The sequence below is a fragment of the Petromyzon marinus genome, chromosome 8 (assembly GCF_048934315.1).
Source record: "Petromyzon marinus isolate PM22_M1 ecotype Great Lakes invasive population chromosome 8, UKy_Petmar_22M1.pri1.0, whole genome shotgun sequence".
Taxonomy (NCBI): Eukaryota; Metazoa; Chordata; class Hyperoartia; order Petromyzontiformes; family Petromyzontidae; genus Petromyzon; species Petromyzon marinus.
In genome coordinates this window covers 8,799,132-8,808,990 of record NC_133674.1, presented here as the reverse complement: position 1 = coordinate 8,808,990, position 9,859 = coordinate 8,799,132, and the positions used below count along the sequence as shown (strand labels likewise).

The following is a 9,859-nucleotide window of genomic DNA, read 5'->3' as shown; positions in this document are numbered from 1 at the left end:
ACTCAAGACATCGAGATAGTGCCCTGGGACTTCCGACCTCCGGCCCTTGTCAGTGCCAGGTCCGAACGGCCCAGTGGCGGTACCCGTTAAGCAGAGTATAGTGCGAGGAGGGCACACTAAGTATGAGGACGTATCATCCTGTAGGCTATCGGGTGGGAGAGGCCGTGGCCTCTCTGTGTTAGGGACGTTCTCTGACGTTAGAGTAAATAAACAGTGTTGCCTACGAAGAAGTCTATGCCTCCTTTGTCAACACTACATAGGCACGGGGGGGGGGGGGGAGTTTTGTCGAGTCGCGGCAGTCGGAGTTCACGGGGGAGAGGGGGGAGGGTTTGCGGCGTGCAGGGACGGGTGGTGGGGCTGGAGAAATTAGCAAGTAAATTAACTTTCATTAGTAATGGGACACCAAGACACACGGGTGTTATATTTGGGCTGAGATCTTCAAATCACCTTCTTCTGAGTACTCCAAGGTCAAGGCTCATATACTGGAGTGATCCGGCTTTTGCCAGGTCATCTCCCAGGCTTTGGAACGCATTGCCTTTGTAAAACAGACAAACAAGAGGCGTTAGATATATTTAGATTTAAAGCTTTCGTGACTGCAATGATTCATCTTCTTTGGTTCTTTCGGTAAAGTCACGTAGAATGAGAATAAAATAATAAATTGATAAAATAAAATTTATTATTTTATTCTCATTCTACGTGACTTTATCGTTAGATATATTTATCTAACTTGGAAACTCAGCTCTGTTAATTGGCCTATACCCCCTGGTTTTGACCATTTATGCTGGTTCTGTGCATTTGGATCTATGGACGATATGCGCCTTACAAATGTAAATAATTATTACATTTTTTTCTGCCTCTTGTAATTTCGCGTTAAAAAGACTAAGGCCAAAGAAACGTTTTTAATTACACATATTATATCCATTACCATATTCAAATATTGATAAAGAATGCAATATGCTCATGCAATTACCGGTAAATCGAAATTACAATTATATTGTTATAAACTCAACTTTGGTGACAGATATCTAAAATGCAATGTCATACTTGAAATCAAACCACATACAGAAATAAGAGTCGCGGTTCTCGCTTGAATCAGAAAAGCGTCTTGGATAAGTTGTGAATTTAATATTCTATTGTGTCATATTTTCTTATCTTTGTCAAACAGTATTTTATTGTGCAGCATGTCCTTTAATGAAGAGCAGCGAGCTAACAGTGTCCATCAAAAGAGATGCCAATCTATGTTGCTGAGAAAAGTAGTGGTTGAGTGGCATTCAGATTGAGGCACATTTAATCAAGGCACAATGCGCCCAGACTCCATTAAATGTCTCGATTCATGAAACCAATGCTAACTTTCCTGTCAATGATGAGTAACTCAACAGACAGACAAGTCCTTGCAAGGCTGGAAACAAACACATAACACAGATTTCCAGATGACACAAATAACAAAAATTATGACCATGTCACATGACATCACAGCACTGCATATAAAGAGCGCTTCAAAAAATGTTAACACTTACATAGAGCTATCGCTTTTAATGGAAAAAGAACGGATAATACCCTGTAACATGATAACAAATGCAATGTTAATAGCTTCAAAAAGTCAGAGTCTCCCACTTGTTCGCCATCGTTGTCAACACGTGGCCTGGAATCTTTTTCTCCAGGTGGTCTCCAGAGCCTGGAGGCAGCAGCACATGTCACGTGGTATTGTTGCAAATTCTCAGAAGTGTAAAAAAAACAATTTGAAGCACCCTGTATCATACACAACACCCTTGTTTTAGACCACCGAGATTCAAAAAAACAGTTCTGTACAAGCAGGATGGTGATGTCATGCAGTGGTCACAATAGCTCTTTTTACTGTCTGGAAATTACTCTTTGTGTGTATTAACACTATTCTAGATTAATTGTTTTAACAGCATGATTACAAGTGTTTTTGATGAATAAAATATTCTGAATGCTAGCATCCATCTTTTAGCTTGTCCTAGCATGGCTCTCAGCCTTTATAAGCACTCCGCTGCTGGATGAAACGAATGTCGTGTCAGTCATGGGAATTGTTTTTATCATATTTCACCACACTGGGTCAGTATGGGTTGGTGAAAGTGGTTGCCGATGCCCGGAGTAGTAGTACTGACCACACCGCCCCCTCGTGTGCCATGCAGGTCTTTAATAGGTGCTCGCTCACGACACGAGCAGCATGTATAGGCTGCACAGGAGATTTCTGTAGATAGAGCGATGAAATCAGATCATGGTGCAATGGATAGGTTCCCATTAAGCAGCGGACTGAGCCAGGGTGGTAATGAGAAGAATACAACATTTCCAACAGCTTACAGAATATAATAGCGATGGAGCAGTGTGCACCCTCTATTTTATTATTTACCAGGTAAAGCCCACTGAGCTATTTACCTCTTTTTCAGAGGCGACCCGACCACACTTGGTGATAGCTCATTGAAGTGACGTGTCATCATATATGTGGGAATTTATAGTCGCAGCCAAATACTCTAAACACCTTCTATGGTTATTCTTAAGAATAAGAATATGAATTACTGCAGTCACGAAAGCTTTAAATCAAAACCTTCTATGGTTCTTTCGGTAAAGTCACGTAGAATGAGAATAAGATAATAAAATAAAATAAGACATTTGGAGGGCAACACCGGAGAAGCCGGAGAACGATCTACGCGACCACACGGGGGAACATGCAAACTCCAAATACAGACGTCAGAGTTGGGATAAACCCACGAGCTCCCGCTTAGCAGGCGAGGGAGAGACAATTTTATGTTTGCGTTTGATGCAATACGCAAAGCGGACGGTGCAGCGTGCCCGGCGCAGCGCTTTGCATCGACACGTGTCGTATTTCTCACCTGAAAGCAAAGCCTCGTCTTTGGCCCTCTTTCCATCAATTAAAGCTCGGTGGGCTCTGCGGAAGGCGTCAACGTTGATTCAAGCCCCTGTCACCACTGCACTCCCATCCTTGGGAGATGAACGCGCCAATAAATCACGCTCCGCTACCCACATTCATGTAAGTTAATGGCGACGCGAGCGTTTCACCCAATGAGCCCAAGCTCGGCATCACCGCAAGTTGGTCCCAGCAGAGAGGAGTGATGTCACGCCGCACCTGCAAACAGAGAGGACGGTGGTGGGGGAAGCGCCAGTGGTGGTGCGGTCACTGTCAACGAGGGCCTCTCACTAAAATTCCTGCGACATTCTTGATTGTTGATTTAAAGCTGTCGTGACTGCAGAAATTCATATTCTTAGACCGTTTGTGTTATGGTCGAAACGTCGTGAGAATTTTTATTGTTTTATATATATTTTATTATTTTATTGTTTCCCTTCAACGTGACTTTACCGAAAGAGCTAAGCATATTCTTGATTTTAACAAGGATGCTGCCGGCGATGCGTAGCACACTGGATTTGCAATCCAAAGGTCGGCAGTTTAAATGGAAGCATTTCTGGATGCACCGCAGTTAGTCGATTGGTAGGGTTGTGTGCGGTGAGGTGCGGGGACTGTCATCTCTTCCAACAGCGTGGAAGAGTAGGCTGAATACCCTCAAGAGCGGCTGTCTATAGCTCCTTCTAATGGAGACCCTCCTGCTAGAAGTGACGTAATAAAGCAATTGCAGGGCTGTACCTTTCCACTAATCTTGTATTATGCATTTTAAACCCCTTAGAGCCACACTTTGCCGCTGATACACAATAGCCACACAAATCAATATGGCTTGATTGTTTTGCCTTTGTAACTACACCCACGACGCTGCCGGTAGCATATCACCTTTCACGGTAGTGTGCAAGGCAGTGCTGAGGATTCAATGTCAACATTAGGTCCAAGAGCATTCCTCCACATCTTAGATTAGATACCCGGTGCTGCCTGGTTAATGAATGTTAAGGGGAGCTATGTGCAAACGAACATTAAACACATTGCATTGAGGTGGCCAGTTGGCACAGCGATCTCGTAGCATGCCAAAGACAATAAGCTAGCAATGCCGAGGTCTGGGTTATAATCCAGACAAATGGGTTCTAAATGCAGTGAGATGATAGTACTCACTCAGCCCAGTGATCAATAACTGCACACAAAAAAATCAGGTGCGACAACCACAGCAAGAAAAAACTGCTGAAGTAGTGGTTGTCCCACCTGATGACGATTGCTTGTGTTGCGATCGAAACGTCGTGATCTAATATTTTTCTACCTACGTGACTTTACCAAGAGAACCAAAGAGTATGGATTCCTGCAGTCACGAACGCTTTAAATCAAGATTGCACAAAAAAATCCAACATTTTATTTTTACTTAATTTGGCTTATTATAGCTCTGAAAATGTATGATGAACATTATTTTTAGGGCAAACCAAAGGGGTAAGTGATCAATTCAATTGAGTAGAGTTCTGTGGCATCCTTTTCTGGGGCCATTGTCTGACACGGGGTGGTGCACTGCTTGCTGCTATCATCCAAAGTAAAAATTTCAACATTTCATTTCATTTCACGAACATATTGGGGTAGGAAGCAAATGGTAAAAAAGCAGTTACTTTTTAACAACAACAATAATAGCAACATTGTAGTTTAGCAGTAGGCGTTCAGTTTTAAAAAACGATCAGGGCTTAATATGTTGCAGCCAAAATCGCCTCCTTGTGGGGCGGCCAGATTTAGCAGAAGTTGCACACAGGTGTTGGCTACAGTTGCATCGGCGTACGTCCAGGCGGGGTCACAGGCGTGGCAGCAAAGGGGGAGATAAAATCCAGGTTTACAATACAAAGCTACACTTTCGAAGCAGAGAGGCAAATGGCCACTATGAGGCTGGCTACACAGCTTTAGGAGACAATAACTCTATTCCACACCAAGGGCACAGCAAGGAGACTGGTGGCTCTATCTTGACCACTCGGAAACAATAACTGTAATGTGTTAATGGACAGGCAGTCCAATGTGAGCTTTGTCTAACAAATAGCTCTTGTCACGTGGACAACCCATTATAAATGTTAATATCACACTTTGGTTTTATGAAAACAAAAATTGACTGCTGTTTTTCCCCCACCCACCCACCTATCAACTGGCGCCGCGATGTCATTTATGAAATCATTAAAAAAATACCTCATTTTTTCCTTTTCGGCAGAGTGATTTCATTTGTGTTATTTTTTTTCACCAGCCCACCAACAGGTGGCCCCCTGATGACAAGTGGCAACATAAATCGGTCAAACTCAGGTGAGACTCTTCGTAACGTCACGACAACAAAAATCACATTTTGTCATCGAGAACACCAGACTCATCTGCCCTTACGAACGATGGTAGAGGCCACTGAACATTAAAAAGGTAGCCGTGTGTTCTTATGGCTTCAGGGAAGGGCCTCGGTGAAGCCCGTCTCACCGTCGTCATCCTGTCACCACAAGCACATGCACTTTTGTTCTCTCGGTGAAGAAAACATCGCCGCACCGCCTGCACCCTCGATAACTACACCACTGGCAGGATGCGCCAGCGAGCTCACATGAACTTGGCCCCCTGTGGCCGTACGGTCGCCACCGTGCACGCCTTATCGCGGCAGCAGCACATCGCAGGCTCCCACCGTGGCGAATCCCACGCACGTCTCGCTGCCACCGTCCTTCTTGTTCCGTCAATCCCAGGATTATCACATTCCCCGCATTTACGCGAGTGTGACGGATCGCCGTTATTGCTGTCTGCTTAGTAAGACGTGCCTGCAAATAGAGCGAGGACGTGTTTGGCAATGAAGCGGCTGATAATAGGGTTGGGGGCTACATGATGCTGTGAAATGACCTTCAGTAGAGGGTTGCACTTGATGATACATTGCATGCATTGGTTATAGCTGTCGCACGACGAGACTGAATTTTTACATTTACTCTGCGTACATTTTTCGGTTACAGCATCGCAGGGAAAGTACTGCAACTTAAAGGAGGTCGGCGCCAATTAGTGTGCAACGCCACCTTGATTAAACATGCAAGGATGTCGCATGGGGCTTCGGGATTGACATTGAAAGCGAAGCGGCTTTCAAACGAGGTCTCACCTTGGGGAAGTTTGCCGATGTTTCGCTGTCCTGCAGCGAATGTGAGACGCCACGAGGGCTTAGTTTCCCCCCAGTATCCACTATGATGCCCGACACCCCCCCCCATACCCTGACATATTCCCAGCTCCCCATCTCTCAAACCTCCCACAAAGCTACAAATGCCTGGACCTCCCCCTATGCAGTTGACGTTGTTTACCCCAGACCCCAACGCTGTGAGTGCTTCGCTATTAAAACGCTGTGCATCAGGCCTTATAAAAAACGAGTGGGCTCTTGCAAGCCATGATGTCGATACAGCTCTGCAATGCCCTGGCACTATAAATCGGGAAATGCACTGGACCGACGTGTGATCGAGGCGAGATAAATCTGTGCCGCGAGATGAATTGTGCCGAGGCTTTTGAGGTCGCTCGATGCATTGTGCACCTCTGCGGCATTGTTCAAAGCTTGGAGGTGCGGGTACATGTGGGGAGGTTCAAGTGTCTATCCTTTGAGACAATGCCATCTGGTGACACACAGCTTATGGCAATAAGTTAAAAAGTTATTTCCACAATCCCGTAATTTTTTTAAGTATGCTTACATTTATTACAGTACTGCCAGCATAATTAACACACTGCTGCTTAATTGCAAGATGAAATATTGTCTCAGTTGGTTGTGGTGGTGCACTCCTGTGATCTGTGAAGTTCAAAAAGTCATTGAGCTGTGAGCTGTATAGGACAAAGCAGTACAGCGAATGAGTTTGCAAACTCATCTATGTATACCTTGAAGCATTTTTTTTATATGTATGGAGTTTCCCTAATACTCTGATTTCCTCCCACATGCATTCAATTCCCTTAATAGAATTTAGCTCAAACATTTCAAAGCAGGACCCAGATCAGAAACAGTCTTTAACTCAATGAGGCTTACCGGATAAACACATTACATTATAATTGCATAAAAATATATAGGTGTATATGTAAATCACCCTTCTTCAGAAGCTTAGTCCAAATATGTGACACAGAAAGAATGATAACTTATAATGGATTTTTTTTGGAATGACGATCAACGTTGTAAATACTTGCAAAGGGGGTTGACACAGAGAAATTCTGAACGGTGTTCCGCTCCAGCTCATGGCCAACCCTGAGCAGCGATACTCACCTCGGTGACGTGCGATCGATGTAGAAGGCGTTCTCATTACTCTACAGGAATCTCCTCCTGCACGAACAACCTCTGTTCATCTGGCATGGCAAGTGCTGCGCCTGTGCTGAAAGATACCCAAGATGGAGATGATGCAATGCATTAATCTCCAATAAAGATTAGGGAACATGCTATTCGTGGTCCAAACACACATAGTAGGTCAGATGCCACCAAAATAATTTACATATGGCCAAATGAAGCAGGTCAATTGGACAAATGGGGTATAACACAGATGGCACCTAGCGAATTAAGACGTTAGATGGTTATGCGAGCTGTAGTTCAACAGATATGTTGCCGGTGGTTAAAATGTAATTGTACACCCGCATATACTTAACTGAAATTGCTGCATATTTAAGTTACACCCACAACGTTAGAAATCATTCCAAATTCACCTTCCCACGGTAAACTGAGAGGTGTCCATTAACTACCATGCTGTTACTGCAATTCTGAATCATGCACAGCAATGCTCATCGTTCATTATTTTATCATTGCTTAGTCATTATATTATCATTATTCAGGTTGCAGAGAACTACTGTGGTTCATCTCAGGTGAGTCGCAAAGCATGTATATTTGTGAAATTATCTCATAACATTTAGGGTTGATTAATAGCCCCATTTACATGATCCCAATAGTAGGTTTGTGTATCTGAAATCATAAACCAAGCCATTAAATAGCTTTGCAGTAAATTAACACCAGCATTGGTTGTGACACACAAGACAAATTGATAGGCAGGGCTTGAATTCTGGAGGGGAGAACCTTGCGGTAATGAGAGGTCACAGAGCCAGATGAAAACACACAATTACCAATTTGGTGGCAAAATGGGATATACTTTTTTATTTCAAATGTGTCTGGCGATAAAATGCGCCTTATTAAAATTATTCAGCGTTGACTGGTCAGGGCACTGCACAATTAATCCTGAAATCTGAGCCATGGCTAACGTCAGTGGTGAGTGATGTCAGAAAAAAGTTCTGGAACAACCCCTTCTCCAACCAGAAGGGACCAGCAAGGTGGAGTATGGGCAAACAAAAGTTGTCATGTGTGTCGTACACCCTTCTCCTAACGCAGCCAGTATCTAAGGTTGTCACGTGAATAAAACGTGCCAATCAATGCTTATTACTGCTTCAGCACACGTTGGACAGCAGTCCAAAATTAAGGCTCAAGAATGGAGGACATTTTCACAATTCTAGCAACTGCCTGATGATGTTATTTGTAACTATCAGCGGAACGTCGTACTCGATTGTTAATTTTGCGGATCCCTCTCCAACGTACATGCTGCTGAAGCAGTAACATACATGTAAAGCCCCGAGTGCTTACCTTATTGAAGGCCAATTCAGACCATATTGGTCACCGGGTGCCCTTATAAATTTCAATGTGCATCCTATAAAGTTCCATCACAAGGGAGAAACAAACAAATATAAAAAATTTTGCCCGTATGGAAAGGACTGTATGCCCTATGGGCCTGGAAACTCAATTTCCCTGTACAATGAAACGGGTAAACTGTATGGGTTGACAACTATGCAGTAATATTGATTGGCACGTTTGTTCACGTGACAACTTTATTAATTGGCTGCGTCGCGTAGAGGAGGGTATACGACATATTTTAGTTATTAAATACAACACAAAGTCAATCATGAATCATATTGCTCGCGAGAGCCTGCGTGTTAAATCCGAGTGAAATGCTTCAGAAATCTTAGCAGAGTCACGCAGTAATTATTGGTAACGCAAAATACCAAATTAATAGGCGTGAGACTGCAGCGCATTCATTTAGGTTTTTGAAGGTTCTAAATCCACCATCGCTTGTGGCAGTGTACTTAATATTACAGTATACAGGAGTGTACTGGCTTAAATCAGCAGCGTAGCTTCTTCAATACGGGTGCCATAAAATACTGTAATGTACCTGACTTGCACAACCAAACACAATCATCCACACTGCACATCACGGCAAAGCTTTACAGCCAGCCCACAATTCAACAGCATACAACTAGACTAGCGATTTTATTGTATATAGCCTCTCTAGATGGAGTCGCATATTAAGATGCTTTTTCCACAATAAAACAGGGCAAAAGCTGGGTTGTGTGGTCAATGCAGGGAAACAAGCAGCAGAAACACCACGGCAGGGCTCAGCACCAACAACCATGAGCCCCAGGGATAAGCCAGGGCAGCCAGGGCAGAATGAGTTCTCGCAGGGCATCGTCTATTCCCGATACCACTATCTTTCTTGTAGGGCCTCCTGCATTGCATCACGCTAAAACGCAGGTACCCGACACTCGGCGCTTAATTTAACATTTAAAAATTTCCTGCACCAACCAACCCCAAACCAAACCCGGTCACCCCCCGTCGCCCCTTCCCCGACAGCGTGGGGTGGGGGGGAATCGTTTCCGGAACTGAGTCTCGGACAGCTCCGACTCAAATGAAGCCCTGCCTACAACACTGCAATGCACCATCCCCTAACACGACAATACCCTTGCATTTAACTGCGCTTACAATCACTGCAAAGCGCCGCTATTACCTGTACTGAAAAATAAAAATACACGAAACTACACTGGTACAGTACTAGCATTACAAACCAGTGCCACTGGTCTGTCCAGCCACTGGCAATGATCTTTGCAATCCTAAGCGCAATGTATTGCACTGCACTTACACACTCGCTCTCAATGACTAATCACACACGCTTCACACCAGTATAACAAAGC

At 44.0% G+C, this 9,859-nt stretch overlaps 1 long non-coding RNA gene across 4 annotated transcripts; it reads right to left on the bottom strand.

The window, feature by feature from the left end:
- Positions 1-625: 625 nt before the first annotated feature.
- On the bottom strand, positions 626-7,228 carry LOC116940197 (uncharacterized). Of its 4 annotated transcripts, none has more exons than XR_012941260.1 (3): positions 7,128-7,228; positions 2,856-6,665; positions 626-2,215 (listed from the first exon to the last, which is right to left on the bottom strand). It is a non-coding gene; the product is annotated as an uncharacterized LOC116940197 (long non-coding RNA). The 4 variants fall into 4 exon arrangements; XR_012941259.1 differs by having other exon boundaries at positions 1,104-1,675; positions 2,130-2,215; positions 2,856-7,228; XR_004402514.2 differs by having other exon boundaries at positions 1,104-2,215; positions 2,856-3,109; positions 5,072-7,228.
- Between the last annotated feature and the right edge of the window lie 2,631 nt (positions 7,229-9,859).